Here is a 15,488-nt window from a genome sequence, read left to right on the forward strand (position 1 = left end):
TTTGTCCCCATGTGCAGTTGCAAACCGTAGTCTGGCTTATTTATGGCGGTTTTGGAGCATTGGCTTCTTCCTTGCTGAGCAGCTTTTCGGTTATGTTGATATAGGATTAATTTTACTGTGGATATAGGTATTTTTTGTACCTGTATCCCCCAGCATCTTCAAGGTCCTTTGCTGTTGTTCTGGGATTGATTTGCACTTTTCACACCAAAGTACGTCCATCTCTAGGAGCAGAACGCTGTTCCTTCCTGAGCGGTATGACGCTGCATGGTCCCATGGTGTTTATACTTGCATACTATTGTTTGTACAGATGAACGTGGTATCTTCAGGCGTTTGGAAATTGCTCCCAAGGATGAACCAACTTGTGGAGGTCTACAATTTTTTCTCTGAGGTCTTGGCTATTTTGCTCATGACAGGTTGTAGTCCAGACTTAATCAATATTTAGTTTAGTCTTTTATTGATATGGATATAGCCTCTGCGTGATGGGGTTGTGAAACGCAAATGGCCTACATACAGAGTGGAACTCACTAATACAACAGTCAAATGCCTAACATAAGACCTACTGTCCGTGATCCCAAATACTGGAAAAAGTTTGATTCATTAGGTTACATGATCACCACAGTGGCCCCCGGGGCTAAAAAAATTATTATGCAATTATATGGCCATTAAATAACACACAACAGCATGGCATATTTAGATAGCGGAATAGGCCTAACCTAAATCATATTTACTTTCTATTTTGAAGCTCAGGCGGTTATTCTAGGCTCTTCTGTGTCTATTATTCCACACAAGTCATTTGCTGAAGGCCCGAGCTCATATTACACCATCTACTGGTATTATGTAGTGATTGAATGCAGTTCTAAAACAAGCTCTGTACTTTTATTGTGTAATTGAAACCATGGAAGCTACAAAGCAACTATTACGTCTGAGAGAGATTAAAGTAGATGTCACACGTCAAAATTTGATGGATGACCCTATGTGAACCTATGTGACCGCTATGTGAACCTAAGGGGCTGCCTGTCAGGACATCCTGATGGTTAGGTGGGGTCTTTGGGTAAGGGTCCAGTTTGTCAGGTCAACCGTAATGATTTATGACCCAAGCCTGATTTATGACCCTATGTCCTGTTTTAGCAGGCATGCCCATATTTGGGCTTCCGGTCAGGACATCCTGGCCTGGGGTGGGGGTCTTTGGGGTAAGTGTCAAGCTGTCAATGTCGTAAATCAAAAAAAGATCATATTTAGACCCTATGTAGTGATTGATGCCCCATGGTTTGTAGAATGGGGGCATGCCCATATTTGGGCTTCCGGTCAGGACATCCTGATGGTTAGGGGTGCTTTTTGGATAAGTAAGTGACCAGGTGTCATGTCAAACTGTTCCTGGATGTCTAGTGTTGGGGGTTGTTAATGAACATTTCAAAGAGGCTGGCTTTGCAGAAGCCTTATAAAGCCCCAGAACAATTCCTGTTTAAGACTGTACAAGATCTTAAGAATAACCATGGAATTTGGGATCGGTGACAAAGCAGTGATGACTGTAACAACTGAAGCGGTCCTCGGTTGGTCCATAGAGCACGGGCCAAGTATCAACCCGCAATATATGATGCTCCAAAAAAACGTTTTTTAAATGTTTATAGAACCCAAATACCTCCATCAAATGCGCTGAAAGATCAAGTGTTGATGTCTAATGGACAGCTTTGGGGGTATCGGTTTGATTACGTGGCCTGTAGAGTGACCCTCTATACGGTAGCTGAAGGAGAAGAATATACAGACCAGACTGTAGGCTTGGAATATGGTGTTGAAGACTGGTCGGTTTTTCGCAAGGTTGTGTGTCCTGAACTGCGCCTTATCACCAAGGGTATAGTGTGTTCACGGGCCACGAGACCCGTTGGGAAGGTACCCCTGACTCCTCAGGACGAATATTTCACAGGGTGAAAATACAAAGACAGAATGGACGTCCCTGCGCTGCGTGGAGTTCTATATCGGCACCCAGGAAATCCGAAACCAAAACCTCAGGGAGGGGGGCCATACTGGGGATACCCGACTGCGTCTGCTTATTCCTTTTAAAAGTTGGGATGTAATGGAATTGAAAATGTTGCAGGCGTTGGATGATCTCTTTGTACAGAGCCAACAGCGGCAGAGCCTTGTTCATTTAAAGAAGTGCATAATATATACGAATCGTAAAGATTACGATGCAAAAGAGCCTCCAGAAGATACAGCGTCAGAAGAAAACTAAGTAAGCGGATGCTTTAACCACGCCCCCCCAGATACCCAATGGCCTTGTTCTACAATAAAAAGAAAAAAGCAGCCAGTTCTTCATTTCAGCATACACCATGGATCTCCAGACCATCTACGTGGACGCATCTACGTCATGGGGCCCCGAAACTAAGGACTCAATGCCTCACAGCCCTACACTCTACTCACCCCTGGCAAGACCCTCGACACCCCTACATGTACCCAGCCTGAGGATGTGTTTGATGGGGTGGTCAGTACTATTTTTGTGGATACCATCAAGGCCTCTGTAGCTACACTTTTAGACTTGGTGATTGGCGACTATATAAGAGAAAAATGCATCGGCTGTGAGATCAATCACCCCAGCCAGCGTCGTCATCCTTGCCTATACGACCCTCGAGATACTACTTTTTCAATCATTTTGAGGAGCTGTGAAAAGACTGTGGTCCCGCAGGTTTATACCCTCGCTGGTCAGCGCCCTGGAGGCTATGGGTCTTGTGCCGTCTATCCCTAGAGTTTACGGGGTAACCGAGGCCTTCCTACATGAACTGAAGGAGGCAATTTTCATCCACGAGAAACTCAAAGAAATCCGACACACCCTGGTGGCCGACAACAAATACCGGAAGCTGTGGTTGCTGATGTGGTGCTTTTCTGGCTCAATAATCCCAAGAGACCGAGTGACATTTTGTTATTTAGACGTAAAAGCTATGGGTAACTATGTGTCTACGATGTGGAGCGAATAAATACATTTTTTTCTTTGAGAGACCTTACAAATGTTATGCATCGATTATTGAAAATAAAGTGAATAATGTATCGTTCTACACGACACACAATACCTGGGCTAAGTTAGAGCGTTTGCTGAAAATGGAACAAATCATGAATCATGTACGACATACGGGTGGGAGTTTGCAATGGACACAAATGGTATCAAGAATTGTTGATGAGTCTGAAGAGCTAGAAGTAACTTTGGCTAAGATTTTGCATTATTTGTTTGAACCCATTTAATGTGAAGTGTATCATATTTGTTGTTTATATACTTATATATCCGACGTGTGTGGTAGTCTTTTGTTCATCATTACTACTGCTGTCCAGTAGTCTTTGTGTTCATCATTACTACTGCTGTCCAGTAGTCTTTGTGTTCATCATATTACTGCTGTCCAGTAGTCTTTGTGTTCATCATTATTACTGCTGTCCAGTAGTCTTTGTGTTTATCATTACTACTGCTGTCCAGTAGTCTTTGTGTTAATCAGTATTACTGCTGTCCAGTAGTCTTTGTGTTCATCATTATACTGCTGTCCAGTAGTCTTTGTGTTCATCAGTATTACTGCTGTCCAGTAGTCTTTGTGTTCATCAGTATTACTGCTGTCCAGTAGTCTTTGTGTTCATCATTACTACTGCTGTCCAGTAGTCTTTGTGTTCATCATTACTACTGCTGTCCAGTAGTCTTTGTGTTCATCATTACTACTGCTGTCCAGTAGTCTTTGTGTTCATCAGTATTACTGCTGTCCAGTAGTCTTGTGTTCATCAGTATTACTGCTGTCCAGTAGTCTTTGGTTCATTCATTACTACTGCTGTCCAGTAGTCTTTGTGTTCATCATTACTACTGCTGTCCAGTAGTCTTTGTGTTCATCATTACTACTGCTGTCCAGTAGTCTTTGTGTTCATCATTACTACTGCTGTCAGTAGTCTTTGTGTTCATCATTATTACTGCTGTCCAGTAGTCTTGTGTTCATCAGTATTACTGCTGTCCAGTAGTCTTTGTGTTCATCATTACTACTTGCTGTCCAGTAGTCTTTGTGTTCATCATTACTACTGCTGTCCAGTAGTCTTTGTGTTCATCATTACTACTGCTGTCCAGTAGTCTTTGTGTTCATCATTATTACTGCTGTCCAGTAGTCTTTGGGTTCATCATTACTACTGCTGTCCAGTAGTCTTTGTGTTCATCATTACTACTGCTGTCCAGTAGTCTTTGTGTTCATCAGTATTACTGCTGTCCAGTAGTCTTTGTGTTCATCATTACTACTGCTGTCCAGTAGTCTTTGTGTTCATCATTACTACTGCTGTCCAGTAGTCTTTGTGTTCATCAGTATTACTGCTGTCCAGTAGTCTTTGTGTTCATCATTACTACTGCTATCCAGTAGTCTTTGTGTTCATCATTACTACTGCTGTCCAGTAGTCTTTGTGTTCATCATTATTACTGCTGTCCAGTAGTCTTTGTGTTCATCATTATTACTGCTGTCCAGTAGTCTTTGTGTTTATCATTACTACTGCTGTCCAGTAGTCTTTGTGTTAATCAGTATTACTGCTGTCCAGTAGTCTTTGTGTTCATCATTACTACTGCTGTCCAGTAGTCTTTGTGTTCATCAGTATTACTGCTGTCCAGTAGTCTTTGTGTTCATCAGTATTACTGCTGTCCAGTAGTCTTTGTGTTCATCATTACTACTGCTGTCCAGTAGTCTTTGTGTTCATCATTACTACTGCTGTCCAGTAGTCTTTGTGTTCATCATTACTACTGCTGTCCAGTAGTCTTTGTGTTCATCATTACTACTGCTGTCCAGTAGTCTTTGTGTTCATCATTATTACTGCTGTCCAGTAGTCTTTGTGTTCATCAGTATTACTGCTGTCCAGTAGTCTTTGTGTTCATCATTACTACTGCTGTCCAGTAGTCTTTGTGTTCATCATTACTACTGCTGTCCAGTAGTCTTTGTGTTCATCATTACTACTGCTGTCCAGTAGTCTTTGTGTTCATCATTACTACTGCTGTCCAGTAGTCTTTGTGTTCATCATTACTACTGCTGTCCAGTAGTTTTTGTGTTCATCATTATTACTGCTGTCCAGTAGTCTTTGTGTTCATCATTACTACTGCTGTCCAGTAGTCTTTATGTTCATCATTACTACTGCTGTCCAGTAGTCTTTGTGTTCATCAGTATTACTGCTGTCCAGTAGTCTTTGTGTTCATCATTACTACTGCTGTCCAGTAGTCTTTGTGTTCATCATTACTACTGCTGTCCAGTAGTCTTTGTGTTCATCAGTATTACTGCTGTCCAGTAGTCTTTGTGTTCATCATTACTACTGCTGTCCAGTAATCTTTGTGTTCATCATTACTACTGCTGTCTAGTAGTCTTTGTGTTCATCATTACTACTATTGTCCAGTAGTCTTTGTGTTCATCATTACTACTGCTGTCCAGTAGTCTTTGTGATCATCATTACTACTGCTGTCCAGTAGTCTTTGTGTTCATCATTACTACTGCTGTCCAGTAGTCTTTGTGTTCATCATTACTACTGCTGTCCAGTAGTCTTTGTGTTCATCATTATTACTGCTGTCCAGTAGTCTTTGTGTTCATCATTATTACTGCTGTCCAGTAGTCTTTGTGTTTATCATTACTACTGCTGTCCAGTAGTCTTTGTGTTCATCATTACTACTGCTGTCCAGTAGTCTTTGTGTTCATCAGTATTACTGCTGTCCAGTAGTCTTTCTGTTCATCAGTATTACTGCTGTCCAGTAGTCTTTGTGTTCATCATTACTACTGCTGTTCAGTAGTCTTTGTGTTCATCATTACTACTGCTGTCCAGTAGTCTTTGTGTTCATCAGTATTGCTGCTGTCCAGTAGTCTTTGTGTTCATCATTACTACTGCTGTCCAGTAGTCTTTGTGTTCATCATTACTACTGCTGTCCAGTAGTCTTTGTGTTCATCAGTATTACTGCTGTCCAGTAGTCTTTGTGTTCATCATTACTACTGCTGTCCAGTAGTCTTTGTGTTCATCATTACTACTGCTGTCCAGTAGTCTTTGTGTTCATCATTACTACTGCTGTCCAGTAGTCTTTGTGTTCATCATTACTACTGCTGTCCAGTAGTCTTTGTGTTCATCAGTATTACTGCTGTCCAGTAGTCTTTGTGTTCATCAGTATTACTGCTGTCCAGTAGTCTTTGTGTTCATCATTACTACTGCTGTCCAGTAGTCTTTGTGTTCATCATTACTACTGCTGTCCAGTAGTCTTTGTGTTCATCAGTATTACTGCTGTCCAGTAGTCTTTGTGTTCATCATTACTACTACTGTCCAGTAGTCTTTGTGTTCATCAGTATTACTGCTGTCCAGTAGTCTTTGTGTTCATCAGTATTACTGCTGTCCAGTAGTCTTTGTGTTCATCATTATTACTGCTGTCCAGTAGTCTTTGTGTTCATCATTACTACTGCTGTCCAGTAGTCTTTGTGTTCATCAGTATTACTGCTGTCCAGTAGTCTTTGTGTACATCATTACTACTGCTGTCCAGTAATCTTTGTGTTCATCATTACTACTGCTGTCTAGTAGTCTTTGTGTTCATCATTACTACTATTGTCCAGTAGTCTTTGTGTTCATCATTACTACTGCTGTCCAGTAGTCTTTGTGTTCATCATTACTACTGCTGTCCAGTAGTCTTTGTGTTCATCATTACTACGGCTGTCCAGTAGTCTTTGTGTTCATCATTACTACTGCTGTCCAGTAGTCTTTGTGTTCATCATTACTACTGCTGTCCAGTAGTCTTTGTGTTCATCATTATTACTGCTGTCCAGTAGTCTTTGTGTTCATCATTACTACTGCTATCCAGTAGTCTTTGTGTTCATCATTACTACTGCTGTCCAGTAGTCTTTGTGTTCATCATTACTACTGCTGTCCAGTAGTCTTTATGTTCATCATTACTACTGCTGTCCAGTAGTCTTTGTGTTCATCATTACTACTGCTGTCCAGTAGTCTTTGTGTTCATCATTACTACTGCTGTCCAGTAGTCTTTGTGTTCATCATTACTACTGCTGTCCAGTAGTCTTTGTGTTCATCACTACCACTGCTGTCCAGTAGTCTTTGTGTTCATCATTACTACTGCTGTCCAGTAGTCTTTGTGTTCATCATTACTACTGCTGTCCAGTAGTCTTTGTGTTCATCATTACTACTGCTGTCCAGTAGTCTTTGTGTTCATCATTACTACTGCTGTCCAGTAGTCTTTGTGTTCATCATTACTACTGCTGTCCAGTAGTCTTTGTGTTCATCATTACCACTGCTGTCCAGTAGTCTTTGTGTTCATCATTACTACTGCTATCCAGTAGTCTTTGTGTTCATCATTACTACTGCTGTCCAGTAGTCTTTGTGTTCATCATTACTTCTGCTGTCCAGTAGTCTTTGTGTTCATCAGTATTACTGCTGTCCAGTAGTCTTTGTGTTCATCATTACTACTGCTGTCCAGTAGTCTTTGTGTTCATCATTACTACTGCTGTCCAGTAGTCTTTGTGTTCATCATTACTACTGCTGTCTAGTAGTCTTTGTGTTCATCATTACTACTGCTGTCCAGTAGTCTTTGTGTTCATCATTACTACTGCTGTCCAGTAGTCTTTGTGTTCATCATTACTACTGCTGTCCAGTAGTCTTTGTGTTCATCATTATTACTGCTGTCCAGTAGTCTTTGTGTTCATCATTATTACTGCTGTCCAGTAGTCTTTGTGTTTATCATTACTACTGCTGTCCAGTAGTCTTTGTGTTCATCATTACTACTGCTGTCCAGTAGTCTTTGTGTTCATCATTACTACTGCTGTCCAGTAGTCTTTGTGTTCATCATTACTACTGCTGTCCAGTAGTCTTTGTGTTCATCAGTATTACTGCTGTCCAGTAGTCTTTGTGTTCATCATTACTACTGCTGTCCAGTAGTCTTTGTGTTCATCAGTATTACTGCTGTCCAGTAGTCTTTGTGTTCATCAGTATTACTGCTGTCCAGTAGTCTTTGTGTTCATCATTACTACTGCTGTTCAGTAGTCTTTGTGTTCATCATTACTACTGCTGTCCAGTAGTCTTTGTGTTCATCAGTATTACTGCTGTCCAGTAGTCTTTGTGTTCATCATTACTACTGCTGTCCAGTAGTCTTTGTGTTCATCATTACTACTGCTGTCCAGTAGTCTTTGTGTTCATCAGTATTACTGCTGTCCAGTAGTCTTTGTGTTCATCATTACTACTGCTGTCCAGTAGTCTTTGTGTTCATCATTACTACTGCTGTCCAGTAGTCTTTGTGTTCATCATTACTACTGCTGTCCAGTAGTCTCTGTGTTCATCATTACTACTGCTGTCCAGTAGTCTCTGTGTTCATCATTACTACTGCTGTCCAGTAGTCTTTGTGTTCATCAGTATTACTGCTGTCCAGTAGTCTTTGTGTTCATCAGTATTACTGCTGTCCAGTAGTCTTTGTGTTCATCATTACTACTGCTGTCCAGTAGTCTTTGTGTTCATCATTACTACTGCTGTCCAGTAGTCTTTGTGTTCATCAGTATTACTGCTGTCCAGTAGTCTTTGTGTTCATCATTACTACTACTGTCCAGTAGTCTTTGTGTTCATCAGTATTACTGCTGTCCAGTAGTCTTTGTGTTCATCAGTATTACTGCTGTCCAGTAGTCTTTGTGTTCATCATTATTACTGCTGTCCAGTAGTCTTTGTGTTCATCATTACTACTGCTGTCCAGTAGTCTTTGTGTTCATCAGTATTACTGCTGTCCAGTAGTCTTTGTGTACATCATTACTACTGCTGTCCAGTAATCTTTGTGTTCATCATTACTACTGCTGTCTAGTAGTCTTTGTGTTCATCATTACTACTATTGTCCAGTAGTCTTTGTGTTCATCATTACTACTGCTGTCCAGTAGTCTTTGTGTTCATCATTACTACTGCTGTCCAGTAGTCTTTGTGTTCATCATTACTACGGCTGTCCAGTAGTCTTTGTGTTCATCATTACTACTGCTGTCCAGTAGTCTTTGTGTTCATCATTACTACTGCTGTCCAGTAGTCTTTGTGTTCATCATTATTACTGCTGTCCAGTAGTCTTTGTGTTCATCATTACTACTGCTGTCCAGTAGTCTTTGTGTTCATCATTACTACTGCTGTCCAGTAGTCTTTGTGTTCATCATTACTACTGCTGTCCAGTAGTCTTTATGTTCATCATTACTACTGCTGTCCAGTAGTCTTTGTGTTCATCATTACTACTGCTGTCCAGTAGTCTTTGTGTTCATCATTACTACTGCTGTCCAGTAGTCTTTGTGTTCATCATTACTACTGCTGTCCAGTAGTCTTTGTGTTCATCAGTATTACTGCTGTCCAGTAGTCTTTGTGTTCATCAGTATTACTGCTGTCCAGTAGTCTTTGTGTTCATCATTACTACTGCTGTTCAGTAGTCTTTGTGTTCATCATTACTACTGCTGTCCAGTAGTCTTTGTGTTCATCAGTATTACTGCTGTCCAGTAGTCTTTGTGTTCATCATTACTACTGCTGTCCAGTAGTCATTGTGTTCATCATTACTACTGCTGTCCAGTAGTCTTTGTGTTCATCAGTATTACTGCTGTCCAGTAGTCTTTGTGTTCATCATTACTACTGCTGTCCAGTAGTCTTTGTGTTCATCATTACTACTGCTGTCCAGTAGTCTTTGTGTTCATCATTACTACTGCTGTCCAGTAGTCTCTGTGTTCATCATTACTACTGCTGTCCAGTAGTCTCTGTGTTCATCATTACTACTGCTGTCCAGTAGTCTTTGTGTTCATCAGTATTACTGCTGTCCAGTAGTCTTTGTGTTCATCAGTATTACTGCTGTCCAGTAGTCTTTGTGTTCATCATTACTACTGCTGTCCAGTAGTCTTTGTGTTCATCATTACTACTGCTGTCCAGTAGTCTTTGTGTTCATCAGTATTACTGCTGTCCAGTAGTCTTTGTGTTCATCATTACTACTACTGTCCAGTAGTCTTTGTGTTCATCAGTATTACTGCTGTCCAGTAGTCTTTGTGTTCATCAGTATTACTGCTGTCCAGTAGTCTTTGTGTTCATCATTATTACTGCTGTCCAGTAGTCTTTGTGTTCATCATTACTACTGCTGTCCAGTAGTCTTTGTGTTCATCAGTATTACTGCTGTCCAGTAGTCTTTGTGTACATCATTACTACTGCTGTCCAGTAATCTTTGTGTTCATCATTACTACTGCTGTCTAGTAGTCTTTGTGTTCATCATTACTACTATTGTCCAGTAGTCTTTGTGTTCATCATTACTACTGCTGTCCAGTAGTCTTTGTGTTCATCATTACTACTGCTGTCCAGTAGTCTTTGTGTTCATCATTACTACGGCTGTCCAGTAGTCTTTGTGTTCATCATTACTACTGCTGTCCAGTAGTCTTTGTGTTCATCATTACTACTGCTGTCCAGTAGTCTTTGTGTTCATCATTATTACTGCTGTCCAGTAGTCTTTGTGTTCATCATTACTACTGCTGTCCAGTAGTCTTTGTGTTCATCATTACTACTGCTGTCCAGTAGTCTTTGTGTTCATCATTACTACTGCTGTCCAGTAGTCTTTATGTTCATCATTACTACTGCTGTCCAGTAGTCTTTGTGTTCATCATTACTACTGCTGTCCAGTAGTCTTTGTGTTCATCATTACTACTGCTGTCCAGTAGTCTTTGTGTTCATCATTACTACTGCTGTCCAGTAGTCTTTGTGTTCATCATTACCACTGCTGTCCAGTAGTCTTTGTGTTCATCATTACTACTGCTGTCCAGTAGTCTTTGTGTTCATCATTACTACTGCTGTCCAGTAGTCTTTGTGTTCATCATTACTACTGCTGTCCAGTAGTCTTTGTGTTCATCATTACTACTGCTGTCCAGTAGTCTTTGTGTTCATCATTACCACTGCTGTCCAGTAGTCTTTGTGTTCATCATTACTACTGCTATCCAGTAGTCTTTGTGTTCATCATTACTACTGCTATCCAGTAGTCTTTGTGTTCATCATTACTTCTGCTGTCCAGTAGTCTTTGTGTTCATCAGTATTACTGCTGTCCAGTAGTCTTTGTGTTCATCATTACTACTGCTGTCCAGTAGTCTTTGTGTTCATCATTACTACTGCTGTCCAGTAGTCTTTGTGTTCATCATTACTACTGCTGTCCAGTAGTCTTTGTGTTCATCATTACTACTGCTGTCCAGTAGTCTTTGTGTTCATCATTACTTCTGCTGTCCAGTAGTCTTTGTGTTCATCAGTATTACTGCTGTCCAGTAGTCTTTGTGTTCATCATTACTACTGCTGTCCAGTAGTCTTTGTGTTCATCATTACTACTGCTGTCCAGTAGTCTTTGTGTTCATCATTACTACTGCTGTCCAGTAGTCTTTGTGTTCATCATTACTACTGCTGTCCAGTAGTCTTTGTGTTCATCATTACTACTGCTGTCCAGTAGTCTTTGTGTTCATCATTACCACTGCTGTCCAGTAGTCTTTGTGTTCATCATTACTACTGCTGTCCAGTAGTCTTTGTGTTCATCATTACTACTGCTGTCCAGTAGTCTTTGTGTTCATCATTACTACTGCTGTCCAGTAGTCTTTGTGTTCATCATTACTACTGCTGTCCAGTAGTCTTTGTGTTCATCATTACTACTGCTATCCAGTAGTCTTTGTGTTCATCATTACTACTGCTATCCAGTAGTCTTTGTGTTCATCATTACTTCTGCTGTCCAGTAGTCTTTGTGTTCATCAGTATTACTGCTGTCCAGTAGTCTTTGTGTTCATCATTACTACTGCTGTCCAGTAGTCTTTGTGTTCATCATTACTACTGCTGTCCAGTAGTCTTTGTGTTCATCATTACTACTGCTGTCCAGTAGTCTTTGTGTTCATCATTACTACTGCTGTCCAGTAGTCTTTGTGTTCATCATTACTTCTGCTGTCCAGTAGTCTTTGTGTTCATCAGTATTACTGCTGTCCAGTAGTCTTTGTGTTCATCATTACTACTGCTGTCCAGTAGTCTTTGTGTTCATCATTACTACTGCTGTCCAGTAGTCTTTGTGTTCATCATTACTACTGCTGTCCAGTAGTCTTTGTGTTCATCATTACTACTGCTGTCCAGTAGTCTTTGTGTTCATCATTACTACTGCTGTCCAGTAGTCTTTGTGTTCATCATTACCACTGCTGTCCAGTAGTCTTTGTGTTCATCATTACTACTGCTATCCAGTAGTCTTTGTGTTCATCATTACTACTGCTGTCCAGTAGTCTTTGTGTTCATCATTACTTCTGCTGTCCAGTAGTCTTTGTGTTCATCAGTATTACTGCTGTCCAGTAGTCTTTGTGTTCATCATTACTACTGCTGTCCAGTAGTCTTTGTGTTCAATCTTACTACTGCTGTCCAGTAGTCTTTGTGTTCATCAGTATTACTGCTGTCCAGTAGTCTTTGTGTTCATCATTACTACTACTGTCCAGTAGTCTTTGTGTTCATCAGTATTACTGCTGTCCAGTAGTCTTTGTGTTCATCAGTATTACTGCTGTCCAGTAGTCTTTGTGTTCATCATTATTACTGCTGTCCAGTAGTCTTTGTGTTCATCATTACTACTGCTGTCCAGTAGTCTTTGTGTTCATCAGTATTACTGCTGTCCAGTAGTCTTTGTGTACATCATTACTACTGCTGTCCAGTAATCTTTGTGTTCATCATTACTACTGCTGTCTAGTAGTCTTTGTGTTCATCATTACTACTATTGTCCAGTAGTCTTTGTGTTCATCATTACTACTGCTGTCCAGTAGTCTTTGTGTTCATCATTACTACGGCTGTCCAGTAGTCTTTGTGTTCATCATTACTACTGCTGTCCAGTAGTCTTTGTGTTCATCATTACTACTGCTGTCCAGTAGTCTTTGTGTTCATCATTATTACTGCTGTCCAGTAGTCTTTGTGTTCATCATTACTACTGCTGTCCAGTAGTCTTTGTGTTCATCATTACTACTGCTGTCCAGTAGTCTTTGTGTTCATCATTACTACTGCTGTCCAGTAGTCTTTATGTTCATCATTACTACTGCTGTCCAGTAGTCTTTGTGTTCATCATTACTACTGCTGTCCAGTAGTCTTTGTGTTCATCATTACTACTGCTGTCCAGTAGTCTTTGTGTTCATCATTACTACTGCTGTCCAGTAGTCTTTGTGTTCATCATTACCACTGCTGTCCAGTAGTCTTTGTGTTCATCATTACTACTGCTGTCCAGTAGTCTTTGTGTTCATCATTACTACTGCTGTCCAGTAGTCTTTGTGTTCATCATTACTACTGCTGTCCAGTAGTCTTTGTGTTCATCATTACTACTGCTGTCCAGTAGTCTTTGTGTTCATCATTACTACTGCTGTCCAGTAGTCTTTGTGTTCATCATTACCACTGCTGTCCAGTAGTCTTTGTGTTCATCATTACTACTGCTGTCCAGTAGTCTTTGTGTTCATCATTACTACTGCTGTCCAGTAGTCTTTGTGTTCATAGTTTACATACCAAATACAGTCATGTCAGATAAGAGAGGCAAAACGTTCATTTGTTTTCAAACTAGTTACAAAGACACGCACACCCACAGACCAACATGGCTTAGCTCCAGACTAAATAGTTTATATTAGGATAGGCTGGGAAATGGTGTCAGAGAGACTGTATCCCCCCCACACACACCCAGTCAGGCTCTCATGAGGAGCATCACCAGAGGCATGGGTGAGCCAGCTACACCACAGACAGGAAGATATATGCAGGGCCAAACACACACAGTGAGAAACAGATAGACACACACACACAGACGGTTCATTATAACTTGCTGTTTGAACAGGTGTCTGGCTGACAAGAGACAGTGTTGTGTGTGTGTGAGTGAGTGAGATGAGTCAGTGAGACATCACTCTACACCTGAACCTGTGAAAGCCGATTCTTTCTAAAGCTGCTTGCCCAAAACATCACTGTCTTAGCTAACCAGAGGACACCATGCTTTAGGCTACTTCTCCTAGCTCTGTTCAAATGATTAAGACAACACAAGCACTAAAGGACCTAACAAGGGGAAGTACTGGGAGAGATCACTTTCTAACATTTAAATGCTAATGGCTTTAATTTATTATCAGCAGGCTAACCAGGAAGTACATTCCCCTGCCCTGTTTACAATGACAACGGAGATACAGTTGACGTTGGAAGTTTACATACACCTTAGCCAAATACATTTAAACTCAGCTGTTCACAAATCCTGACATTTAATCCTAGTAAAAATTCCCTGTCTTAGGTCAGTTAGGATCACCACTTTATTTAAGAATGTGAAATGTCAGAATAATAGTTGAGAAAATGATTTATTTCAGCTTTTATTTCTTTCATCACATTCCCAGTGGGTCAGAAGTTTACGTACACTCAATTAGTATTTGGTAGCATTGTCTTTAAATTGTTTAACTTGGGTCAAACGTTTTGGGTAGCCTTCCACAAGCTTCCCACAATAAGTTGGGTGAATTTTGGCCCATTCCTCCTGACAGAGCTGGTGTAACCGAGTCAGGTTTGTAGGCCTCCTTGCTCACAAACGCATTTTCAGTTCTGCCCACAAATCTTCTATAGGATTGAGGTCAGGGATTTGTGATGGTCACTCCAATACCTTGACTTTGTTGTCCTTAAGCCATTTTGCCACAACTTCGGAAGTATGCTTGGGGTCATTGTCCATTTGGAAGACCCATTTGCGACCAAGCTTTAACTTCCTGACTGATGTCTTGAGATGTTGCTTCAATATATCCACATCATTTTCCATCCTCTTGATGCCACCTATTGGGAAGTTCACCAGTCCCTCCTGCAGCAAAGCACCCCCACAACATGAAGCTGCCACCCGTGCTTCACGGTTGGGATGGTGTTCTTCGGCTTGCAAGCCTCCCCCTTTGTCCTCCAAACATAACGATGGTCATTATGGCCAAACAGTTCTATTTTTGTTTCATCAGACCCGAGGACATTTCTCCAAAAAGTACGATCTTTGTCCCCATGTGCAGTTGCAACCGTAGTCTGGCTTTTTTATGGCGGTTTTGGAACAGTGGCTTCTTCCTTGCTGAGCGGCCTTTCAGGTTATGTCGATATAGGACTCGTTTTACTGTGGATATAGATACTTTTGTACCTGTTTCCTCCAGCATCTTCACAAGGTCCTTTGCTGTTGTTCTGGGATTGATTTGCACTTTTTGCACCAAAGTACGTTAATCTCTAGGAGACAGAGCGCGTCTCCTTCCTGAGTGGTATGACGGCTGCGTGGTCCCATGGTGTTTATACTTGCATACTATTGTTTGTACAGATGAACGTGGCACCTTCAGGTGTTTGGAAATTGCTCCCAAGGATGAATCAGACTTGTGGAGGTCTTGGCTGATTTCTTTTGATTTTCCCTTAATGTCAAGTAAAGAGGCACTGAGTTTGAAGATAAGCCTTGAAATACATCCACAGGTACACCTCCAATTGACTCAAATGATGTCAACTAGCCTATCAGAAGCTTCTAAAGCCATGACATC

The sequence above is a fragment of the Salvelinus namaycush genome, chromosome 4 (genome assembly GCF_016432855.1).
Source record: "Salvelinus namaycush isolate Seneca chromosome 4, SaNama_1.0, whole genome shotgun sequence".
Lineage (NCBI taxonomy): Eukaryota > Metazoa > Chordata > Actinopteri > Salmoniformes > Salmonidae > Salvelinus > Salvelinus namaycush.